Source organism: Halichoerus grypus, chromosome 9 (assembly GCF_964656455.1).
Source record: "Halichoerus grypus chromosome 9, mHalGry1.hap1.1, whole genome shotgun sequence".
Taxonomy (NCBI): Eukaryota; Metazoa; Chordata; class Mammalia; order Carnivora; family Phocidae; genus Halichoerus; species Halichoerus grypus.
Genome location: NC_135720.1, coordinates 22,260,334 through 22,284,920, shown reverse-complemented (window position 1 = coordinate 22,284,920; position 24,587 = coordinate 22,260,334). Strand labels below are relative to the sequence as shown.

The 24,587-nt window shown below is 41.2% G+C and overlaps 1 protein-coding gene across 11 annotated transcripts in view; it reads left to right on the top strand.

Moving 5' to 3' along the window:
* AIG1 (androgen induced 1) overlaps nucleotides 1-24,587 on the top strand; it is a 241,706-nt gene that overhangs the window by 86,872 nt on the left and 130,247 nt on the right. The window contains exon 4 of one of the 11 annotated variants that reach the window (XR_004921755.2): nucleotides 23,901-24,047. The exons of the other annotated variants lie outside the window; for them this stretch is intronic. The gene's annotated coding sequence lies outside the window, so the exon portion shown is untranslated. The remainder of the gene's footprint in view (nucleotides 1-23,900; nucleotides 24,048-24,587) is intronic. 11 annotated transcript variants of the gene reach the window in all.

Sequence of the window (24,587 nt, the reverse complement as noted above, 5' to 3'; positions counted from 1 at the left end):
TCTTTGTCCCCCTGGTGGTACTTAACCATCCTTGACATATCTGGTTTTACTTACATGCTGTATTTATGGCTTATTGTCCATCTCCTTCTGCTAGAATATAATTTTCATAAGGGCAGAGGTCTTTGTTTCAGTTACTCATCTATCCCAAGCACTTCAAACAGTGCCTCTACACAATGGAAATCAATGAGTATTTGTTGCATCGATGAGTGAATTTTACCAATATTCTACGTCCATGTTTTCTCTTGTCCTTTTTTTTTCTACTCTGTCTTTTCCTTTTCGTAATAGTTGACAGAGAATGCAACCCCAAACCATTCACTTCTTTCCTAACTTGTATTTTACTTCACTCTTCAATCTCAGCTGCACTGCAATAAAATCTTACATACACGGCCTGCTATCCGCTCTGAGGGTCTTATTGGTTGGTACACACCAAATTGCTGCCACTGCCTGAGAAGGCCTGAAATGATGTCCAAAGAACACAGTGTGGTCCCTGGAACATCTGAGAGTTACAGGCCAAGTAAATAGAAATGCCTAGGTCAAATTTATTGGAAAGCATTTCCATATATTGATTATTTTATCTGATTATTAGTTCTTTTTTCTCTAGGGTAATAGACCATGGCTTTTTAAAGCAATTTTCTGACATCACAAATTCCACTGTAGAACTAATTTTCCATGTAAGGATAGAATTCAAGGCTAATACTATTTGGCTTACACTCTGCCCTTTTTCTTGCTACACTGAATAGATGAGCAGGCCCAGCAGTAGTTTGAGTTCATCAAAAGGTCTATAAATTATATTCAGATATTTTGGGGTCAGCAAAACCCAAAGTGTGGTTTATTCAAGTTCTTTTACCCCTAATCCTTAAATCCATAGATATTTCAAAGTAAACTTCATTCATATGTTTCCCATTCATGTGCCCTCAGTTCTTCGTAGCTGGGGGAGAGGTGGGGCCAGGCCCAAAGGTGTTGTCTCAGGAACTGGCTTCCTCCTTCATTACCACAAACAGATCATTCATTAGCCACAGACCCAGCTCCTTGGCAGAAGTCCATCACTATATCCTTTCCAGTTCCCTTTTAATTGAAGCTCCAACCTCAGCAAGCATCAGTGATAGCTGCCAAAGAAAGTGAAGTGGAAAAACAAAGCTGCATTTTCTATCATAGAGGCACAGAATCCTAACATCTTAAAACTTGGGAAGTGTTTCTAAAGACCATCTGGTCCATACACCATGTGATATCTCAGTTCCCTGAACAATATCTTGGCAAATTCCCTTTCAGTCTATACTTGAGCATCTCTAATGATGGAGCTTCAACAGTGGACCAGGACCATGGGGTTTTCAGCTGAAGGAAGATTCTCATAAGGAACTGAACCTTCTGTTTTTTCCTCCAGTTCAAATCTGCCCAGTCCATTCATCCATTCTGCAGGATTCAAATAACCACCTGTCTCTCTTCTCTTCATGTTCTCTTCCAGGGGGATCTCACTCTTCCCCATGACTTCAGTCTCTGTTATATGTGGGTCATTCCAAGTCTGTACTTCCTGGTCCAACTTCTAAAGGGCATCACACTCAGCATTTGACACAAGGACCTTGAGATGAACATACTGAAACAAATTCATCACATTAACCCCTCCCCTCGTCTTGTTACTCCTCTCATGTTGCCACTTCAGTAATGGCAGAAGCATCTAAAATCTCCTCTTTCTACCACATTCCTCACAGTTAGTTGACAAGTCCTACTAGATGTACCTCCAAAGTAGCTCCCAAACCTGCCCCAGCCTCCTCCACCATCCCGGCTTTAGTTCAAGGCTTCATCATCAGCCAACTGAACTGAGGCAACAGGCTCTCTCTTATCTCCCCACCTCCCCACTCCCTCCTCACCAGAACTTTCTCCACACTGCTGCCTCAGTTACCTTTCTAGAAGATCTGAAGTTCTGATGGCTCCTTGCTCCATCCCTTTCTCAGACACCACCTGTGAGTGAAGCGGTCCTGAGTCTCCGAGGTATCTGAGTGGGTCGCTTCTCCCTGCACTCAGAGCACTTTGTCCCGGCACCTAGGATTTCACTTATCACATTGTTTGATTAGTATTATTTGGTTATTCCCCCAATGGGCTATAAGGCCATAAAGGGCAGAAAATGTTGTTGTTCTTGTTGTTTTCTTTCATCTTTTCCTCCAGAACCTAGCGTAGTCTCTGGCATTCCTGCACACTCTGTAAATGTTTATTGAGAAAATGTCATACAGGCCTTTTAGCATCATGCTCAGTCTCCCCTGATGAGGCTTCAGCTTGTCTAGATTGGTTTTTACAGTTCCGTATGATTGGGCAAGAGTAACAACAGAGCGGTCTAGCCAGCGTCTTGTCTTAATAGTGTTGTCCGAGCTCCATTAACTCTTTTTGGCAGTTCATTATACCATATACTGAAACTTGCACATCATGTTTACCTGACCAGTGTGTGGTTTAGCTAAGATTCAAAGTTGTTATTATTTTGTTCTTTTGCATACAAGATGTAGGATCCTTAGGTGTATTCTTAGTGAATTCCATCTTGTTAAACTCAATTTGAATACAGCATGGGCTCTGGGGAAGCCACAGTACACAGAAAGATTTTAAGGGTCATTAAATGGATCTATTGGAATTTAATAAAATGATTGATCTATAAAACTAATTTGAATTGAGGTGCCTGAGTTGAAGCTTCTTTGTAGGCTCCCGCTGTGAGTAAAGTCAGTAACAAAATAAGTGATTTTTCAGAGCAGTAAATTTTGACCACCTTGTAACCATGTGGGGAGAGGATAGTTGGTTCCTAAGGTCAAGACAGGTATTTAGATAAAAATGACCTATGTGGTAGCAGAAGGGAAGAGCGGGGCAGCGGTATTGGCCACTGAAGATTATCACCATATCCAGGGATGGAGAAATAGGAAATTAATGCAATACATATATTGGAGAGAGAGTTCTCAGACAAGGGATCTGGTGAGGAAAAGGGTTATAAGATGATACTGGCAACAGGTGGATGGTAGCTTGGGGACAGAACTCACCTGTGAAGAGTAGGTGTTGCTGTTTCCCAGTTTGACTGGATTCTAGATATCTAGAGATGCTGAGGGGTCATTGTGTTGGTCACATTTAGATGAAGTGGGAAAAGAAACTTTTCTGGGAGTCCAGAATCGTTGTCCCAAATCCTTACGTCCACACCAGATCATGAAGACAGCAAGAATCCTCATCTCATCTGCATGCTCCTTTATCTGAGTCATGTTAAAAAGTGAAGAAAGAACAGCAAGGAAAGACTGTGGCAACCCACCAGGAAATTTTCAACTCAAAATTTTTTCTTTTTTTTCTTTTTCTATTTGAATCTGAAGCTAAACTATCAAATTTGGCCCCAAACTGCCTGGTCCTTTAGGAATACTGGTTAACTTCTGTGATCCCATTTAAGGTTAAGTTGGGGTTTCTCCGGGACCAAGTGTCCACTCAGCCCTGAGTTTCCTGTCAAAACCTTCTCTCTCCTCCCAGTCCACTCATGCATCAACTCTGCCTTACATCACAGAACTGACTATCCTCTTTACGAGCCTCTACCCCACATGTGCCTCTATGACAGCATCCGTTGTCCTGTACTTGTAGTATGTTGTTGCATTTGTCTGGAACTGTTGAATTTGTTCTTTAACGGCAGGCTCATGCTCTTAGCTTCCTTGCACAGTCCCATCTTCTGGATCAGTGCCTGGCACATAGTAGGTCTCAGAAAATGTTTTTGAAAGGATGAATGAATAATGGTGGAGTGAATGCCTTTCTATCCTATTTCCTTACTCTCCCAGTCTGGTAAGACCTTCTGAAAAGGAAATAAGATCATTTTCTCTAAGTGAACTTAAGCTGGCACATATGATCATCATTAACTTCTCTCTGTTTCCTACCCGAGCCCTTCAGTGACCCATTTTAGAACTTCACAGCATCCTTGTCAAGCTCACTGGCTTATAATTTTCAAAATCAATCTTCCCCTTTTCCAGAGCAGAACTGTATCTGCTGGCCTTCAAGTGTGCAGCATGAGAACTTGTCCAGGCTTGCACAGCTAGCCAGCCCCTACCTGGGGGTGGGATGCTGAGCTGACCGACCCCATCACATTATCACACCCAGGGCCTCTCTTCTTGGAGCTTTGTTAACATCTAGTGAATAGATGCCTTTCACCATGAATCGTCATTATATTTCACAAACATATCTCATCAAGACACTAATAAACATTCCTGGCATTTCTGATGATTTTCTTTTCATCTAAGCAAGGGTGACTTTTTCCTATTGTTTTACCATATCCATATTCAGAGAATGAGCTTGCCCTTAATGATCTAATTAAGATAACGTTTTAACCTAGTTGTAAGGATTAGCCCTGGTGGGTGGAAATGTTTCCCCTTAAGGCAACCCCTTTCATCCGTATCAAATATGTTCTTTCATGTGACCTGGTAATATATCAAATTATCTTATATGTCCAAGTGCTACTCTTCACATGGCTACTGTCTATATGCATTAGGATAAAAAGACTGATGTTAGTAAACATCCCTTTCTATGCTCTGCCCTACTGCCACACACACAATAGAGTGTCTTTTTTGTTCCATTCTCTTTCTCACACCGGGTTAACCCCAAAAGGCACTCTGTGTCTATAGGCAGCTCTTCTATGCGATAAAGACATGTGAGCCACCTCGAAGGAGCCACTGAACCAGATGACCTCTCAAGTTTTCTCTGGTTTTATCATTTTGTGGAAGGGGTTTAGTGTAAGTGATTTAAGAGGTTAGTCAGAATAGAATTCTCTGTTCAATGGTCTTTTTAAATTTCTCTCCTGAATTCCACAAGTGGGGAACTTACAGCTTCTTGCAGGAGCTCCTGAGATTGGCTGTGGAAGTACATACCCCGGTACCTGCCACATAATAGGTTCTGTGAATAGAAGTCCCCTCAAAGAGGACAGGGTAGGAATCTTATGGCAAAGATAAGATGAAATTCCCGTATAGCTAATGATGTTCCCCTATTAGCATATAGTAGGTAAGAAGCTAGCGTCACACTCTGTCTACAGCCTCAAGGAGAAATGCTCAGGTGGAAATCTTGTATTTTTAGCAACAGCACATTTGTATATACTCCTAACATAAAAAGTTAATGAAATTCCTTTAAAGTTTATATAACAGGTACGGTATTTATCCTTGGACATAGAATTCAAATCTCCCTTAATTTATTTTTAAGCATTTCTCCTCACTTGCACCTATTGCAAAGCACTTTGCTTAAACTCAGAATTTGACTGCTAATATTCACACATATGGCAAATATGAACTAATCAGACCACAGCTATTTTGCCGCATTCCATGGTGTCTCATTTATTTGTTTAATTTGCAGCTATAGCAACTAGATTCCACCACTTTCGGCTTTTACTCAGACCTACGGTCTGATCAGCTTGGTTGAAGTTTGGCACTCGGCAGCATGCTCAATTGAAGACATATGCACAAACTCACTTACCACATTTTTTAACCTGATTTTCACACTGGGTAGATATTAATATTTGCGTAAAAATATGAACAGCAACCTTCTGCAAGGATAGGAGGCCATTAAAAGATGTTGTGACCTTCTCTTCTGTAACATTTCAAATCTGAAAGTTTTCTTGGCATGCTTTTCAAAAGCCCATCTGACTTTGAAGCAGCCTGCCTCACCACAGAAGGCTCCCTCCAGCAATGACTAATGGGTTGACCTGGTGCCATGCGAGTGATGTTCCACGCATGCTGGTCTGCATAAGACAAGCATTTGGAAATGACCTTGAAAGGGAGTTTTGCCAAGTTCATGAAATATGGGCCTTCAAGGAGTTGCCATTTCACAAGCGATTTCCAGAAGGGTATCCACAGCATTGTCAAAACTTGGCTCCTTAATTTGGTGTTGCTTTACCAAGAGTGTTTAACACACACAAAGAATGATGCTCCCTCTTGGTTTTATGAGTTGCACTTTGTAACAAGTTGGAAAAATCAGGTAATGGTGAAAATTGGCATCCCAATGTTGTTTCTCTTAGGTGTTTTTGTTTCAAACATTCGCTGGAGGAAAGGAGGATGCTCAAAGAGTCCAAGTGTAAATAAGGACATGGGAGTTTAAAATGAAGGGTAAGCTGAGGGGCGCCTGGGTGGCTCAGTCAGTTAAGCGTCCGGGCTCTTGATTTCGGCTCAGGTCATGATCTCAGGGTCGTGAGATCGAGCCCCGCGTCGGGCTCCGTGCTCACTGGGGAGTCGCTTGAGATTCTCTCCCTCTCCCTCTCTGCCCCTCCCCACCCCCTCTAAAATAAATAAGTAAATCTTAAAAAAAAAAAAATGAAGGGTAAGCTGCAAATGGAAGTGAAGATAGTGTTAGTGGGTAAAGAAAACGTGGTAAGAAGAGGTACCCCTTTGTATGCCATTTACTGCCCAGTTGATGTGATTCCTCATCAGCAGATTTAGGCTCTAGGAAGAGAACATTCCTTCATCTTGGTGGGCACACCCATGTAGTAGTCTATTGTCGTTGTTTAAAAATGCTCATCGACGCTGACATCAGATTTGCTATACGGCTTTCCATTTTAGTGACTGATATATTTCTTTTGGTGCACAGTGTCTTTTTTTGATTGCACTCCTCATGCTGGTGAAGTTGGCTGACATTTCAGAATCTGGATAACGAAGCTGTGCTTTAACCTTATTTGGAAGTCAGAGATCAGGCTCCTAGATTCCTATGATTTGGAAAGGTCGCCCTCAGGTTCCCTTCCTGTGACTTCCCCTCTGCAGTCATGGGTAGCAGAGACAGTCCAAGCTCAGGGTGGGCTCTTGGAAGAACAGTGAGGAACAAGTCATATTTTCTTAATTCATTTTTAATTTATTATCTTTATTCCTCATTTGCTCTCAGTTCGCTCTCAGATTTTTTATACAGAATTAGATTAGATATTTCTTTAAAAAACAAAAACAAAAACAAAAAGATTCAGCCTCTCTAGAACCCTCTGATGAGACTGTTAAAGACCTCTGGCCATTCTTATTTTTCAAATGCTGATATTCCTCACTAAGTAATCCTGGGAAACAAACATCTATAAGATCAGGGCAATAGACTGTCAACGGCAACTTCCCAGAACATTCCTTTTTTACTTCATCTGGGATTTTTTTCAATAAGTAATTTGATATTTCTGTAAGTTTAAACTGGAATCACTAAAGTGAAGGCATTTTTCCCTTATAAGCTCAAGCCTTCCAGACTCATCATTTTGTAGTGTTACATAAGTAAGCCATGCAGTTAAGTTAAAAGTCTAAATTACAGAATAAAGTTGTTGTAAAACTGTTCACATTTTATGCAGCAACTTACATTAAAACCTGTAACATATTTGCAAAACAGGTTTTGTATGCAACAATTTATATTGAAATCCAGCTTGGTGATTTTTCATTAGGTTTTGCTGAGGGTTATATGCTAAATTATTCACTTGTGAATTTTTTTTCCCCAATTGCTTGTGTGTGGTAAGTTTGCTTGAAAAGTTCTGACATAGGAAACTCAGAAAGATGCCATTATCTTGCCCTATTTATCTATCTGTATTTAGGTGATTTGCTTTAAATTGCAATACCAGACCTTTTTTTTTCACTTTTAAATGTTTTTATTAGAGAACACATTTTCCCAAATAATCCTCATCCCTAGTTTAGAGCCCCATCCTACTAATATGACTGATTTTTAATGTATTTCCTAAAACACATCCACTGCTTAAATAAAGAAGGAATGAAAAAAAAGAGAGAGACTGAAGAAGGGTGAGAAAAAGAGGCAAATGCAGGAGAGAGCATCAACCGTAAGGAACACCAGCATTTCTGGTACTTAATATCGTAGACCACAGCTCACAGGAACCAAGAGACAGAATGAAAAAAGAAGGCCCAGGCCAATGAGCTTCTGATACCCTGAGAATCCTTGTGTCCTTGCATCCCACTGACTTCGGCACTTAGCACTGCCTTTCTCTTCCTGATGATATTTTTCTTTTATATTTTCAGTAAACATTTTAGATACAAAGAGGTAGGGAGCTTATCATTATTCAATACCGTCAGGCAATATCTTCACCTTTAAACTATATTCACAGTCTCACCATCCTATTTTTTAGAATCATATGAGATTATTTATGTTTATGTGAATAGAATGTAAAGTATTTTCTTATTAAAAAAAAAAAAAACAAAAAACCTTCATTCTGCATCCCTGCACAGCTCCTTCCAATTGAACAGGAGCCTTCTTTACAAAGAAGGTCCCCAAGTAGGGACCTTCTCAACCTTTATTCTAACATAATGGCACTTTGCCCTCTGCTTCCTTGTCTCATTGTTGTAAAATATCCATCAAACATTGTCTGTGTACCTTTATATATACTTAACTAGCACACATGGTTGAAAGAAATATGATCCTGTATTAGTCAGGGTTCTCCAGAGAAACAGAATCAGTAGGATGTGTGTGTGTGTGTGTGTGTGTGTATGTGTGCAAGCATGCGTGCACGCTCTTGCATGGCTGTACATGCATATAAGGAATTGGCTCATGTGATTATAGAGCCTGAGACGTCCTGAGATCTGCAGTCGACAAGCTGGAGACCCAGCAGAGCCGATGGTACAGTTTCAGTCCAAGTCCAAAAGCCTGAGAAGCAGGAAAGCTGATGGCAGAGATTCTAGTCCAAGTCTGAGTCCAGAGACAGGAGAAGACCCATGTCCCAGATTGAAGACAGTCAGGTGGAGAGAGTAGATTCTCCCTTCTTCATCCTGTGATTCTATATAGGCCGTCAGTGAATTGGATAAGGCCCACCCCCATTGGGGAGGCCAATCTGCTTTACTCAGCCTACTGACTCAAGTGTTAATCTCACCCAGAAACACCCTCACAGACATAATGTCTAACCAAATACCTGGGTACCCTGTGGCCCAGTCGGGTAGACACATAAAATTGACTTTGACAGATCCCCATCAAAAACTCCTCTCTTCCTTTGAAAATCAACTCCATTTGTTAGAGGTCTGAATAATGCTGTTCTGTTTCCATTAAAGTTACACTAAGGTTGGTCAAGCCTGGTTGGCCCAAGTCTCATGCTCAGAGGTTCTGATGGACTCTGTCTTGGATGGGACCCTTGCACCATCTGTATTCTTCGTAATGCTTCCCCACGTGGTTGGGGAAGCACAGCCAAGTTTGAGAATCCTTGCATTCATTGGCCTGTAGGCTTCCTTGGGGTTCAATGAAAGTGGTTAATGGAAGAACACAAAGAGAGAAGTCACCCTGGCGGTGCCTGGAGCTGAGCTAAGTGGAGGAGTGGAAAGGAGACAGACCCCAGCCAACGTACATAACCAGGCTGACTTAACCATTACAGGGCTGGTTACCAGGTGGCATCTCTGCCTCTTTTTCGACTGGGATAAAATACTGTTGCCATCCCAAGATTCTAGGGAAAAGAATCAATATTAACATTTCTTAAAAGATTAAAAGCATAATACATGTGTCAATTATCATTAATCCTTGAAAATATTTATGGAGTTAAATGGTCTGTAACTAATTAGAGGTGGCAGTTAACAGGGGATATGGGTTTCCTCTGAGTTATATGAAACAAAATATAAATCTTTTTATATAACTCTATTTCCTACAGAAAGGATTTTTGCTTATCAGTGGGATTTTTAAAGTTTTATTTTATTTTCTTGGATTTCATTCCTTTTCCACAAATTCTATAAGCAGAATTACAATGAGGTGAGTCACAGTCTTAACACTTTTTTGGAGCTTCTTCTGCCAATGCAGCTTGGAATACAGGGGATTTTTTTTTTTTTTTTAAACTGTGTTTGGGAAACATGGGGAGGGGAGGGTGAAAGAAGGGAGAGAGGGAGGAAAGAAGGAAGGAAAAAAGGAGGCTTTAGATTTTACTTTAGATTACATTTTTTTTTAATTAATGATATTATAAAGGTAAAACTTCCATAGTATCTCATCAGTGTGTTATAGACAGTCCTGAAATACAAATGGTTTGGGTTTTAGAAGTTCATTCATGAGCTAGTCATTTGGAACTGAGAACACATTTTACCACAAAAAATTTTGTTATATAAGTGGTAATTAATTTTCGAAGCTAGCTCATAATCTGCCCTCATTCTGTTTTGAAACTGAATGGTTGTGCATTTACAGTGATAAATAGACTCTGTTGTTGAAAATTTGTAGATTAAAAAGTACATATAAAAGCAATAAAATCCATTTTGAGTCACTTCAAACTGTTCACTTGAACGCGGATGCTGGAGGGAGAACAGATTTAATCTGAGGCACCTACGGATGTTCAGAACATCTGATGCTGCTATTTGAGAGCACCAGTCCAAAGAGCAGCAGCCATTCTCTCTGGAGAGTCTCTGAAGGCACACGTATGCTTCAAGGTGGTCACCAAAGAGCAACACGCTTAGAACACATTAGTAAGTCCTCAATGGAAAATGTCTTCTTTCCTTCCTACCACAAATGCTGATGGAACATGTACTATATGTGATACACTCCTTACCACTTAACACTAGGAGGAAACAGGAAGAACCCCTCTCCTTGTGGAGCTTTTAGCTAGTGGGGGAGGGAATGAAATAATTGTACAAGTAGATGACCTATGATTCATCCATCTTTATGAAATACAACAGTGTGAATATTAAAGCCCATACATCTGTACAAGGAATAATGAAGATCTATATAGGATTCACCTGGGGATGGGAAGGCAAAATCTTTGTTAAATATGTGCCGTGGGCCAGCCACTTACTCCTGCTCTCTCATTTTACCTTCGGAGTGACCCTGAGGATTAGGGACTGTTACCACCATCTCACAGATGAAGAACTGAGTCTCCGAAGTTAAAAATGTGGCCAATTTCTCCATTTTGGAGAAATGTCTGTTCATGCCTTCTGCCCATTGAAGTCAAGCTTCTATGACTCCAGGTACTTGCTGCCAGTCTGAACTGCCTGTTCTACAAAATCACTCTGGAGATGTAGCCTATTAGTTTACTCAGTATTTTTTATATAAGTATCTATACAGTTACCTCCTGGAATTTAATAGGGAAACTGTTATATCTCCTGATGCTGACATGCTCCTTTTTGTGAACGTGAACTGTCTCCACTTCTCCTCTGATGCCACATTTAGTGCTCTCGTGCGCTACATAGATCCTCCCCATAAAGAGGGGACGTTGATCAGAAATGCAGAAAATTTTTTTGAAGCAACACTTCGTTCTAATACACATATACATTTAAACCTGTCTTTTTCAGACCTAAATGTGAGACCTGAAATCATAAAAACCCTAAAAGAGACGACAGGCAGTAACCTCTTTGACATTAGCCTTAGCCACTTTTTTCTAGATATGTTACCCGAGGCAAGGAAAACAAAAGCAAAAATAAACTACTGGGACTACAACAAAATAAAAACTTCTGGGGCACCTGGGTGGCTCAGTCGATTAAGCGTATGCTTTCAGCTCACGTCAGGATGCCAGGTCCTGGGATCGAGCCCCGCGTTGGGCTCTCTGTACAGCGGGGAGCCTGCTTCTCCCTCTGCCTGCCGCTCCCCCTGCTTGTGCTCTCTCTCTCTCCCTCTCTGTCAAATAAATAAATAAAATCTTAAAAAATAAAAGCTTCTGCACAGCATAGAAAGCAATCAACAAAACTAAAAGACAACCTCCTGAATGGGAGAAGTTATTTGCAAATGGCATATACAATAAAGGATTAGTATCCAAGACATATAAAGAATTTATAAAACTCAACACCCAAAAAACAAGTCATTCAATTAAAAATGGGCAGAAGGCATGAACAGATATTTCTTCAAAAAAGACATCCAGATGACCAACAAACACATGAAAAGATGTTCATCATCACTTACCATCAGGGAAATGCAAATCAAAACTACAGTGAGATCTCACCTCACACCTGTCAGAATGGCTAAAATCAACAACACAAGAAATAACAGGTGTTGGCGAGGATGTGGTGAAATAGGAACCCTTATGCACTATTGATGGGAATGCAAACTGGTGCAGCCACTGTGGAAAACAGTTTGGGGGGGTCCTCAAGAAGTTAAAAATTGAACTACCCTATGATCCTGCAATTGCACTACTGGATATTTATCCAAAGAATACAAAAACACTAGTTCAAAGGGATACATGCACCCCTATGTTTATAGCAACATTATTTACAATAACCAAGATGTGGAAGCAACCCAAGTGTCCATTGATTGATGAATGGACAAAGAAGAAGTGGTATATACATACACTGGAAAATTATTCAGCCATAAAAAAGAATGAAATCTTGCCATTTGCAATGACATGGATGGAGCTAGAGAGTATAATGCTAAGCAAAATAAGTTCATCAGAGAAAGACATAATGCCGTATGATTTCACTCATGTGTGGAATTTAAGAAACAAAACAAATGAGCAAAGGGGAAAAAAGAGAGAGAGAGAGACAAATCAAGAAACAAACTCTTAATTATAGAGAACTGATGGTTACCAGAGGAGAGGGGATGGGGGGGATGGGTGAAACAGATGATGGGGATTAAGGAGCGTACTTACGATGAGCACTGGATGACTATGGGACTATTGAATCACTATATTGTACAACTGAAACTAACACTGTATGTTAACTAACTGGAATTAAAAACTTATAAAAATTTTTAAAAATAAGCCCTTTTTTTTTTTGCTTTTCAATTTTTGGAGAGGGATTTATCTCCAGGCCAGCCCATTTTCATGGGCCATCTTTTTTGTTGTTAATTGTGATGTACTTTCTCATATGTGGCTTTCTCCAGAGTGCTCACTAAAACATTTTGGAACTTCATGCTGGCAACGTCTCCTTTCTGTGAGGTTTATACTATCGCTTATTTTAAAATTCCATCTGTGAGATTTTTTAGACATTTTTGGATGTCAGGATGTCCATTCTAACTTGGCCAGGCCTTTCTGGAGACTCCTGTCCCATATGGGGAGGGACGAAGTCAGGCTGGATGCAGTAGCTCTCACCTCATGCCACTGTGGCCATGACTGAGCGTGTCTCTCTAAAATGTCTTCTTTCCTTCCTACCACAAACACTGATGGAACATGTACTATGTGTGATCCGCTCCTTACCGCTTACACTAGGAGGAAACAGGAAGAACCCCTCTCCTTGTGGAGCTTATAAGCTAGTGGGGGCGGAAATGAAATAATTTGGTTAAACAGGGACTTGTGGTCTCTGTCACAGCATGGGCCCTAATACAACTGGATGAGGGGCAGTCGCCAGCTGAGACCCAGGACAGGTGTGGGCAGCTCCCCTCTCTCCCTGCTCTGTGACTTCCTGTGTGGCCTGCAGTTGGTATCAGGCAGGACCCTCCATTGCCAGGCTGGGAGACAGCCAAGGATGTTTGAACTGAATCAGATGTTCACAATTCTTCAGGCATTTCTACCGTAATATTGGAATTGAACACATTGGCCAAATAAAGTTGAAATTTAAAAAAAAAAAAAAAGCCAGCTTATTTGTGGCTTCCAAATAGTTTTCTCTCCTTCTTTCCCACCATATTTTTTTGTCCGATTCTTCAATTTGTGTTGATTTCCACCACCCTGAGCATTTTACTGCAAGCTGCCTTGTCCTTTTGAGGAATAGCTAGGATACACATTACAGAAATAGAAGAGAAATAGATATGACTTCTCTTCTAGAGTGTCAGTTCCTCAAAGCTCTCTTTTTGTATCCTCCACATGACCTGGAATAAGTCATGCACTTAGGAGTAAGCAATTAAGTATTGATTGATAGTTTACTCAGTATAGTAATTCAGAAGGATAAGTCTGGTTATTTTAAAGACGACAAAGAAGTTGATGGCTCTGGCTTTATATGTTAATTGCATCCTAAGACTTACTACTTTTCTTTTCCTTAATAGGGATTTATTTATTGTATTTTCTTCTGTTTGTCACTCATAAATGGAATATAAAGGGCAATGATTACAGCTAACATGCATCACGCTCCTCTCTCTTGCTTTCTAGATATTGTCTACTTAATCCTCACAGCCCTATTATTATTCCCATTTCACAGAAATAGAAACTGAGGGTTAGAGACTTTAAGCAGTTAGGGGGAAAGCAAGGAAATAACCTTTCTCTTGGTGAGTGGGCAAGAGATGGAAGAAAAAACTAGGAGAAGAGAAAGGATTATATAAGAGAAATAAATTGTTTCAGGTATGATCAGTAAAATGCAGAAGACTGGGAAGAATCACAAGTGATTTATGAGGGAATTTCTCTTCCTGCCCATCCCATGCTCTGCTGACCATGAGACTTCAAAGAGTCATATGCCAATGGCTATTTTTTATATGAGGCATTCTCTCTTGGAGACATCATAACTTTGGTGGAGGGGTTGTACTTAGAAATCCCTTTAATCCACATAATTATTTGGATAATTTCAAGTTATACAGTTTAATATATGGACAGAAACCTAAAAGTCTTTATCCTTCTGGGCTGGTCCTTGCCCTGCCCCCAGCCTGCAGTAACTCTCAGATCCCAGGAAGGTCAGGACATGTGCTAGATTGCTCTACCTCTTGGCAGGTGACCCCCAGCAACTCCCAGTCATTACTACTTCCAGGAGCAGCACCCAAGGCTCCCTGGGCACATCTGTGGCTGGCCAGAGCAGAAAGACAAACAGGATCTTCTCTGTCCATTCACACTGGAAAAAAAGATGCTCCATTGTGGGCAGTACTATTGGGCCTCTCCAGGGAATGAGGAAGAGTCACAGTCAGAGATTAACCCTTTTGTAGGTATTTGCTCTACAGATATTCACTTAACCCCCTTGTGCCTGGGACCATTCTGGGCACTGATTTTGTTCCCCTAGAGAAAGAACAGCCAGTCAAGGGAGAGACCATTAAAGCTCCAAGAAGGGACAAAAGAGGGAAGAGTTCCGGGGACCACTTTTGGGGAGCTGAAATTGAAAGTTTAGAGCAGATGTGATGATTTGGGGAACAACTTCCATTCATGCTGCGTTTAGGGACTCAAAACAACTGGATTATCTGGGAGCGGAGTCAAAGATGGGGCATACGTGGAGGTGTGGTTAGAAAAGGAAGCAGGGGCTGAGATCTGGGAGAGCCCTATGGACCAAAAACTAGTTTAGGTTTTATCTCTCAGAAACGATAAAGCATGGGAAAGGGTTGCATGAGGAATATGATTCGATTTACACATTAGAGAGACGGGGAAAGGAAGGAAAGGCAGCCCAGGTGGAGGAACAGCATAAGCAGAGACAGGAAATCCCGCCATATGTTTGACAAACTTGCATAAAGTGTGAGCCCGCCACAGAAGAGGGCCCAGGAGGTGAAGGCACTTAGCAGTCATGCAGGGCTGAGCCAGAAGCTTCCGGTGTCCTGGCCGAGGAGACTGAAGGTAATCCTGCTCTGGGGAGTTGTTGAAGGATTTTAAACAGAGGGAAAGTGGGGTCAGGGCAGCATTTTAGAAGGCTTCCTGCTTTGGGGTTGAGGGAAGGAAGTGACAGGGACAGTCTGGGTTTAGGAGGGAGGAGAAGGCTGGGAATAGAGCCGTGGCCAGTGCCCACACGAAAGGGAGAAGACTGAGAAGGAGGTCATGGGCATGGGAAACTAGCCCAGGGAGAAAGGGGGTAGGAGCCCTGAGGAGGGCACTTCCGGAAGAAGGAACATCCTAAGCCACTCGGAGGTCCCATCAGAGAAGGACAGTGACTGGCACGGGTACTGAGGAGCAGCACAATGACGGCAAGGCGACAAGCCACAGAGAAAAGAGGAGCCTGCCTAAATAGCAAAAAGCAATAACAAAATCCTACGTATATGGCCATTTTTGAGGTGAGGGAAGATGGACCACTTCATCTTTCACTTGAACCAGAAATAAGGGCAGATGGAGTAACAGCACTTGAGGGGTAGATAATTTTCCCTTGCTGGCCTCACCTCCTCGAGACCCTCCTTTTCTCCTGGTGAAAGAAGCGCTATTTCTGACATTGCTCTTGGCAGGGACAGAAAGCTTCTCCAGCTACACGGGAATGGCCTTTTGTCTTCTTTCTGCCACTTACAGTACTGTCATCCGGAATACATTTTCTATATTGATCTGAATGTTAATCTGTACATGATAAGGACAGATCATAGGAGAATATGCAGAAAAATGGTAAAAAGAAGTTAGTTGTTTGTGCATTCCTTGAATTGGGGGAGGAGGAAGAGAAACTTTAAAATAATCCTTCCCACTTGTGACTTCTCATTTGTTAACACAAAAAAGGCAAAACAAAAACAAAAAGATGTTTGGATTCATTTGAATTAACTGGAAGCCTGCATAATTTAGATTATGTCTTTCTTTAAAATGTTCTAAGAGACACCTGGCAGGCTCAGCTGGTAGGGCATGTGACTCTTGATCTTAGGGTTCTGAGTTCGAGCCCCACATTGGGTGTAGAAACTACTTAAAAATAAAATCTTTTAAAAAAATAAAATGTTCTAAAATTTTATTTAGATATTTAGGAAGCTTCAGAAATTTCTATAGATATGCATGAGAGACATTTGCTTTGGTGAGAATTCAAAAAGAGAAATGTACTTTGGAAAGCAAACGAAATTGGACTTGACTTGGAGAAACAGTTCTCTGACCAGATGTCATTTAAAGACACTGGACTGTGGGCTCCAGACTGTAACCACCTTTATCTTGTGTTTTTATCTTGAAGGACGCCCATCCTTCAAGATAAATACACATATGGGAACCAGGAGGGGCGTGTGCTGAGCATGCCCGTGACATCTTTGGAACTGTGAGGGTACAGATGAGAGACGTAGTGCTTCTCAGCTCTTTCTCAGAATTTCTCTCATCTGTCTGGCAATAAAAAAAAAGAAAAGAAAAGAAAAAAGAAAAGAAAAAAGAAAAAAAACTCTTGGGGAGTATAAAATGTTATTAAATTTGCAGCAGTTGTCATGGTTACCCACATAGTTCCATTGCTTTATTAATGTGTAATTCCCTTTATTTCTGGAAATATCATTATAATGAAACATAATCGTCTGCAGCCTCTTAGCAGGTTTTGCCATGTGTCTGAGAGACTCTCACAGTAGCTGTGACCAACGCGTGTGTGGTTTCTGGGCCACCTGTGTGCTGTTGGTCCAGTAACTAGGACACCATTGTTTAGGAAAAGACAACGTGAAGTTAATGACTCTTGAAAATCCCTTAGAAGTTCAAATCCTTCGCTAAACAAAAGTGCTTGTTTTTTCCTAGAAGAAAAGGATCCAACGCTCGAGTCTTTTTCTAACTAAAATAATTTGGGTTTTCTGCCATTAAAACCATTTTTTTTGAGTGATTATTATTATTTACTGAAGTCCGTTTGAAGTGTTCAGGAGATTTTTGCCTGATCAATTCTTTAAAAAATTATCTTCCCTAAATTCATTTCTTGTATCATACAAGGATTTTTGTGAGACACCGCTAATCGAGGGTTTGGCCAAGTGTTTTAAGTGTATTCTCCCAATACTCAAGTGGAAGCTAAATAAAACAGTTCAGTAAATTCCTTCAGGATAACTGCTTATGACAGATACTGCTAGCTGATCCCCACATTTATCTCTCTTCTTCCTGGGCACTCACCAAACCATATTGGCCAGGAGCCCTTGCAGTTAGGTCTCAGTAGAAGACTCATGGACAGTGGAATGTGAGCGGAAGTTATGAAATCACTTCCTGGCCTGGCCCGTAAATACCTCCCACATAATCCTCCCATCCCTTGTTATCAGGCTGGTCGGTGACTCTGCCCATCTGGACCCTTAAATAACTGGATGGAGCAGAGCCTCATGCTCTAGACCCCTGCTGTTACATAAAGGAGACAAACCCTCTGAGATGAGAGGGTAGAGTGCTATATTGGCTAGTATTTCCCTAATACAATGCTTATCAACATTCTTTCTAAGCAGCCTATAATCCTTGGGAGGTTTTCATCCATAAGTGCTTTCTACGGTTTCTTTCACAGCCTTTAAAAAGAGACTGGCATTGTGAATCTCAGGGCCCCTACTCAGTGTCCACTCATTTTTGCTGTTTTGGACAAGGATTGGAGACCTGAATGGCTATAGAATAGTAGATTATTGGAAAATATCATCAGACCCTTAGGCCTTATGTACACAGGGAACCAAAGGAAATGAAATTCACCTTTTCTGGAAACCTCTCTGTGCCAAGTACTGTGTTCACTCCTCTGATATACACAAACTTATTTATTTTCCCTAATTAATCTTCTAGGGAACCCTGTTATTCCCATTTTACAGATCTTTGAGGTGTCACATAGTTTTAATAATTTCTTCTTAGCTAGGAAGTAGCAAGGGAGGATAAATTTGTCTGGAACCAAACCCAGCCAGTCTTTCTACTTTGCTGCTTGTCGTGGTATACAATCAGTTAACTAATGTCAGTTGATTATCATGCTCCCAGACAGAATGATAGCTAGTAATAATTGGAAACATATGCAGAGAATATTTGACTGTTATGTAAGGAACAGAAACTCTCATTAGATTTTTAGAAAACTTCCATTTGATTTATAATACTGACATTGTTGAGTTTTACCTTCTAACTTAATTAAGATATCAGGACAGCTATTGTAACTGATACCAAAATAACAGTAGTTTAAAACTGATGGTCTGCACGTTGGCAGGGCCAATTCTTCCCGATGAGGTCAACTAGGGCCCCAGGCTCTTTCATCTGGTTGCTTCTGTATCCTCTAGGGTTGTTCATCATCTGCTTGGTGGCAGATGGCTTACCACACTACATCTGCATTTAAGCCATTAAGAAGGGTGTATCAGAGAGGAGACAGCACACATCTTTCCAGTTAAAGGCATGACCCAGAAATTGCACACATCACTTTTGCTAAAAAAGTTGCATGGTCTTGTGGCTGTCTTAACTGCAAGAGAGTCTAGGAAATGTTTAGCCTTGTGCGATACTTCTATTCTTCTAGAGAAAGGGGACAAAAGATACTGGGGGACAAACAAATAGTAGCCTCCGCCACATTTTCTTTTCCTTCCCATTTTTTGATAAACATGATAATGAGAAAGATCCAAAACAGCAGTAGCTGAAGAGCGAAGGATATGAATCAAGGAAATTATTAAGTAATTCAAAAATTGAATATCTCCTTTTTCCTTAACCTCTTCCAGCACATGTGCTAAAAGAATCAAGAGTTAATGTCCAGCACTAAATTGCCTTAAAATGGGCAATAAGTATTAAATTAAGCATTCTCTGAATAAAATGATTGCAACAAATTGAGGACATATGAACAAAACCTAGATATTAAATCATATTAAGTAATTAGCATTAATTTCATTAGGTTTGACATGTGGTTAAATTATAAAACAAAACCTCATCTGGTAGAGATATTTACTGAGGTATATATAAGTGAAATGATACAATGTCTGGAGTTTGCTTTAAAATACTCCAGGAAAAAAATGGGAGGGGGTTGATGAACAGACAAAATTAGATTGGGAAAATATTGTGAGTTGTTGCAACTGGATCATAGGTTCATGGGGGTTCATTATGCTCTTCTTTCTACTTTTATGTATATTTGAAATATTCCATACCATAATAAAAAGTTAAATAAGTACTTGTTCCAGGAAAGAAAAGCAATTTTTGGCCGTGCCCTGATGTTCATATGAGCTCATTTCTGTACTCCAGTTGAGTGCATTCTTAAGTTTCCAGTGTATTATTTATTCTGCATGCATACAACTGGAAAAAACTCATTTCATCTAAAGAATTTATTAATTTGTTTTCGAGCCAGTTAAACAAAAGTTGGTGAGTGCCTGTTGTATCTAGTGATGCAAGGGATGCAAAAATGAGTAAGTTTAAAGTCTAATCAGGCAGATAAGACAACCTCTCAAATAAATCTAACTGAAGAGAAGTGCACATGAAGGCTTAACTGTTAGGAGATCCCATCAAGTTGGAAGGATCAGCAGAGTTTCCTGGATCACATGTCATAAGCTTTAAAGGATGGGTAGGTTTTTAACAGATTGAAGTGGCGGAGAAAGTGGTCTGGGCAGGGGGACCACCAAGAGGAAGGCTCTGAGCCAGAGAATATGAGATGGTTTCCTGATGACAGAAAAGGAAAATATGGTTTATGTGTGAGTATCTGGATGTCCCATTAAAGGAAATAGGGGAGCAAAGAGGACCTAGATGAGAAAATTTCTACTCTTTATAGGGACATGTTGTTTTGGGGACACTGTGAGACTCCACGTGAGCTACCCATCATCAGATAAAGTGTTGGAGCACAGAGGGCTTAGTGTGGGTAGTCAGCTGCATAGATTGCTAGTTGAAGCTGTAAATAGGTGATGAATTCACTACTGAAGAGAATAAAGACTTTTTTTAAGGCCAGTTTTATGAGAGTAGAGGATTCTGACAACAACAGAGTGATTTCAGGTGATGTTCAAGACAACGTGAATCCCTCATGTGACACCCTCTGTATCCTTGTCCCTCTCTGTCTACTGAATTCTCGGTACTCCTCTCACAGAGCTTACGTATCTCTTTCTCTCTCCTCTTCCTTCAGCCTAAGCTTCTCCACAGAGTTATCTACACAGATTGTCTCCACTGCCTGACTCCTGTTCACTCTGTAACCCACTCTGAACCAGAATCCTGCTTAACCACTCCACTGAGCCTGCTCTCAGTTCAACATGGAGGGTTCACAATCACCTCCATGTTGACCGATTCTATGGACACGTTTTCCTCCTCACTTCCCTTGACTCTCTGAGCGGTATTTTACCTAACTAGCCACTTCCTCTTCCTTGGAACTCTCTCTTCTTGGCCTCTGGTTTTCTCCTGGCTGCTTCTCATTTTCTTTGTGGGTTCCTCCTCTCCTAAACGTTTACATATTGTGGTGTCTTGGGGCCAAAGCTCCTATAATCTCTCCTGGAGACGTTTTTCCTGTTCTATGATTTCACCCAACAAAGGTCAACAGAACTCCCATATTTATATCTCATTTGAGTTCTGGACCTACCTAATACCTCCACTCAGATTTCTCATAGGTACTTTGTAGGTAACACATCCAAAACTGCAATTTGGACTACTCCCACCTCCCTCCCTGTTCTCCATTTCAGTAAATGTCACTACCGTCCACCTTGCTACTCCAGCCCATAAAGTGAATCATTTTATTTACAAAAGGTCCACAGGACTGTTCCACTAGGAAGGCCAAGCAAATATTGCTTCGTTATGAGATGTCCTTTGATCCCTAGACTGTTTCCTAAAGTAGCTGAAGTGTGTAAGCCATAAAAATAAAGCTTTCCCACGTAACTCTATTGCAACACAGCAGTTTGATTTAAGCACCAGTGCTGGCTGTAAATTTAAACTTGTGATTGACTTTAAGCTATATATTGTAAAGGATTTTGTGGGTCAGTTACAGTCAGGAGTAGCCCAGGGGCTCTGTAAGTAGAGGGGACCCCACAATTCATCTAAGAGATGCAGATGCTGCTTTTCTGTCAATCAGATTAGAAATCCACAGGCAGTGGACCTCTCCACCACCCTCTACTCTGCCTGGAGTGATGAAAAACAGTAACCCTACTTCTCCTCTTTGGTGAGGACCTGGGGACACTTTCCATCCCTGGCGGGGGTGGGCACTTTATCCATGTCTTTTGAGTCTAGGTTCCCAGTGGATGGGCGTAATGATTTGGAGGAAGGAGAACATGCTTCTAGTTCCACCTCAGGAACTAGCAAGTTAGTTGTAAATCTGATTAGTAGAGTTGTCCTTACCTCTATACCTCTCTCCACATCCCACACGGAATAATAACTAATGTCACTTGTTTTCTAATTTGTGCCATTGTCCTAATGCTCTCCATGAGTGAATTCGTGTGATCCTCATATGAGTTCATTGTTATTACTATTAGTATTTAACAGATGTAGGGACTGAGGTGTAGGAAGTTAGCAACTTGCCCAAAGACACCTAGGATTTAAATTCAGGTTATTCAGTTCTGGCTGTATACCCTCTCCACCACCCCCTATACCAAGTTGAACAGAAACTACCTCTGCATTACTTTACCCCCTCATTTCTATTGTGCCATCGACGTAAGATGTAAATTTAATTTAATAACAGCATTCAGGAATAAAGTAAGCACTACCAAATCAAGTGTAGTTATAATGGGACTGACTTTTAAAATTCTAACCCATGTTTTCTCCTTCTTGGTAATTCTCTTTTACCTCATATCTCTGAGGCTTTTAGCTTCAGGGATGAGCTAATTGCAGAAAAAAAAGAAGCAAATTCTTGGCTACTGACTTCTACAGTTGGGTCATGTGATTCATAACGGAGAGTTGGGAGCCAGGGTTGGTTTTGATTTTCTACTGTTTTGCTTGGTTAATTACAAGACAGAATTTTTAAAAAAGACAAACTTGAAAAAATGCCTTTGAAGTTTGCTTCTCCCATCAAAAGACAAAGCCTGACAACTTAGTAGAGTTGAGGAGAATGAAGGGTGAGGTTGGAGAAGCCTCTTTTTGTTCCACAGGAGATGACATGTTAGCTGTTGGTAGGAAAAGGATCTGCAGTCGAGATGCTGAAGTACCCTGAGAAGGTATGCCATACCCTGGTGCCTCTGGAGACGAGAGAGAACGGAAACCCCAGAAACATTTGGGGAAATCCCAAAGGACCTGGGTTTGCGTCCAGTCGTCATTCCAGAAGAGGCCACACCTAATAGGGAAATCTTGCAGCAGCATGATGGTGGAGTGGAAAAGCAGCAGCGGCTGGTTGAGATGTTCAGGCTACATGGAAAATATCTTAAAATTCCCTGTGTCCCCAGAGGCTGCCCTGGGAGGGATTCCCAAAGGCCTTGGTGTCCTGCAGAAGGGACGCCATCAGCAGATGTGATGTGGATTCCATGTGCTGGAGGCTGTGGAAACAGAAGCAATATCAGTGGCAAAAGCAGCATGGGCCAACATCCCCAGCAAAAATCAGCAGGAATGGGGGCTAACAGACTGGATGTCTCCTTCCTGATGCCATGACACATACGGGTCTTCTTAGAATTTAGATCCTACCATAGGAAAAAGAGAAGGAAGGGCAGAATCCTAATTTGAGTGTTGGAGTTCTGAATTTGACTATGAAATAACTGAACTGAACCGAGTTTCCCTGGAAGTGGCTGTAGTTTTAGTAGCTAAGCTACTGAAGGTCACTTAGCCAGAGAGTACTCCAGCCAGGATTCTAGCCCGGCAGTCTGACCTCACGGGCCATCACCTAAACCATCATTTATGCTGTATCATGCTGTCCCTATGGTCTCCACATTTCCCACAACTAAAGAGAATGGCAGCTCAAGACTTAAGTTAAATGACACTGTAGAAAGATAAAAGGTGACTATGACACTAAAATGTCTTTGGAATAAACATAAGATACATTCTCTTCTCTCCATCCACTGCCACCACCTCATCTATGTCTTACCTGGATGATTTTAAGTGTCTCCAAATTGGAGAGGTTAGGCTTTTTCTACAAAATTAGGAGCAAGAAAACTAGAACCAATGGATAGAGGCTTCACAGAGACAGAATTCTGTGCAGAATCAGAGAGAACTTCCTTATCATCTCAGATATCCAAAGATAGAATGAGCATCCTTGGGTGGCACCAAGTGCTACATTCCTTGAGTTGTTAGAGCATCATCAAGACGCCTACTACTAAGAAGGGACCTTATGGAGGGGAATTCAGGAGAGAACATATGGCTGGATGACGCGGCCTTTAAGGTCCCTTCCAACATTGAAATCCTGCCATTTTAGAATGGAGATTGTGAACACCAGATTGCTGTGTGTTTAGAGTGGGAAATGAGGACACAGAAGCAGTGGTATAGACTAGTCTTTTGAAGATGGTTACCATTGAGGAGAGCAGAGCTTTATTGTATTATATGGTGGGGTCAAGGGAAGATTCTGACACTGGGAAGAACTGAGCAGATTTGTAGGTAGAAGGTGAAGAACTGATGAAAAAGGAAAAACTAAAAGAGAGTGAGTTCTGTTCCAGCGTTGATTGCTGCATAACATACTATCCCAAACTTGGTGACTTTCAACAACAACTGTACTGGGTGATTTTTCTATTCCACATGGTATCAACAGAATGGTCTTTACCCAGTGAAGTGAAGTGCTCTCTTGCTCAGTGTTCTTCACCAGCATGTCTTGAGCCTTGATGGGGATGGCTGGACAGTTGTGTTCTGCTGCGGCTGTTGACCAGAGCACCTACATATGGCCTCGCCAGTCTCTCAGGTTAGTCCGACTTCTTATGTGGCCACATGAGGCTCCCAGAGAAGTGTTCTAGGAGGTCCAGGCAAAGTTGCAAGGATTCTTCAGTCCTAACCCCAAAAGCCCAGAGCATTACTTCCTCTGCATCCTATTAGTCAATCAAGTCAATAAGGCAAGGTCAGATTCAAGGGGAAAGGAGCTTGCTGCCACCTCTCAACAAGAGGAACAACAAAGAATTTATAGCCATCTTTAGTCTCCCACAGAAACAATTGATGGAACAAGATTCTGAACAATGCCGGGAGTCCAAGTTGAGAGCAAAGGTGAAGGATTATCCTTAGAATGGAGGAGAAACATGTCTGCCGTGGAGATAAGAACAAAGAGAAAGGGTTCCAGAGAGAGGAGACAGACTCTGAGATGAAAACAAGAGAAAGTGGAAGGAGTTATTTTCAGAGAGTTCAAGTAATCCAAGGCAATCTAGTGGAAGGGGAGTTTCATGTAATGGAAATTAGGCTAGCCACCCCCTGCCCATATATTTTACCTCTGGGTTGTTTCCTCATTCCAATA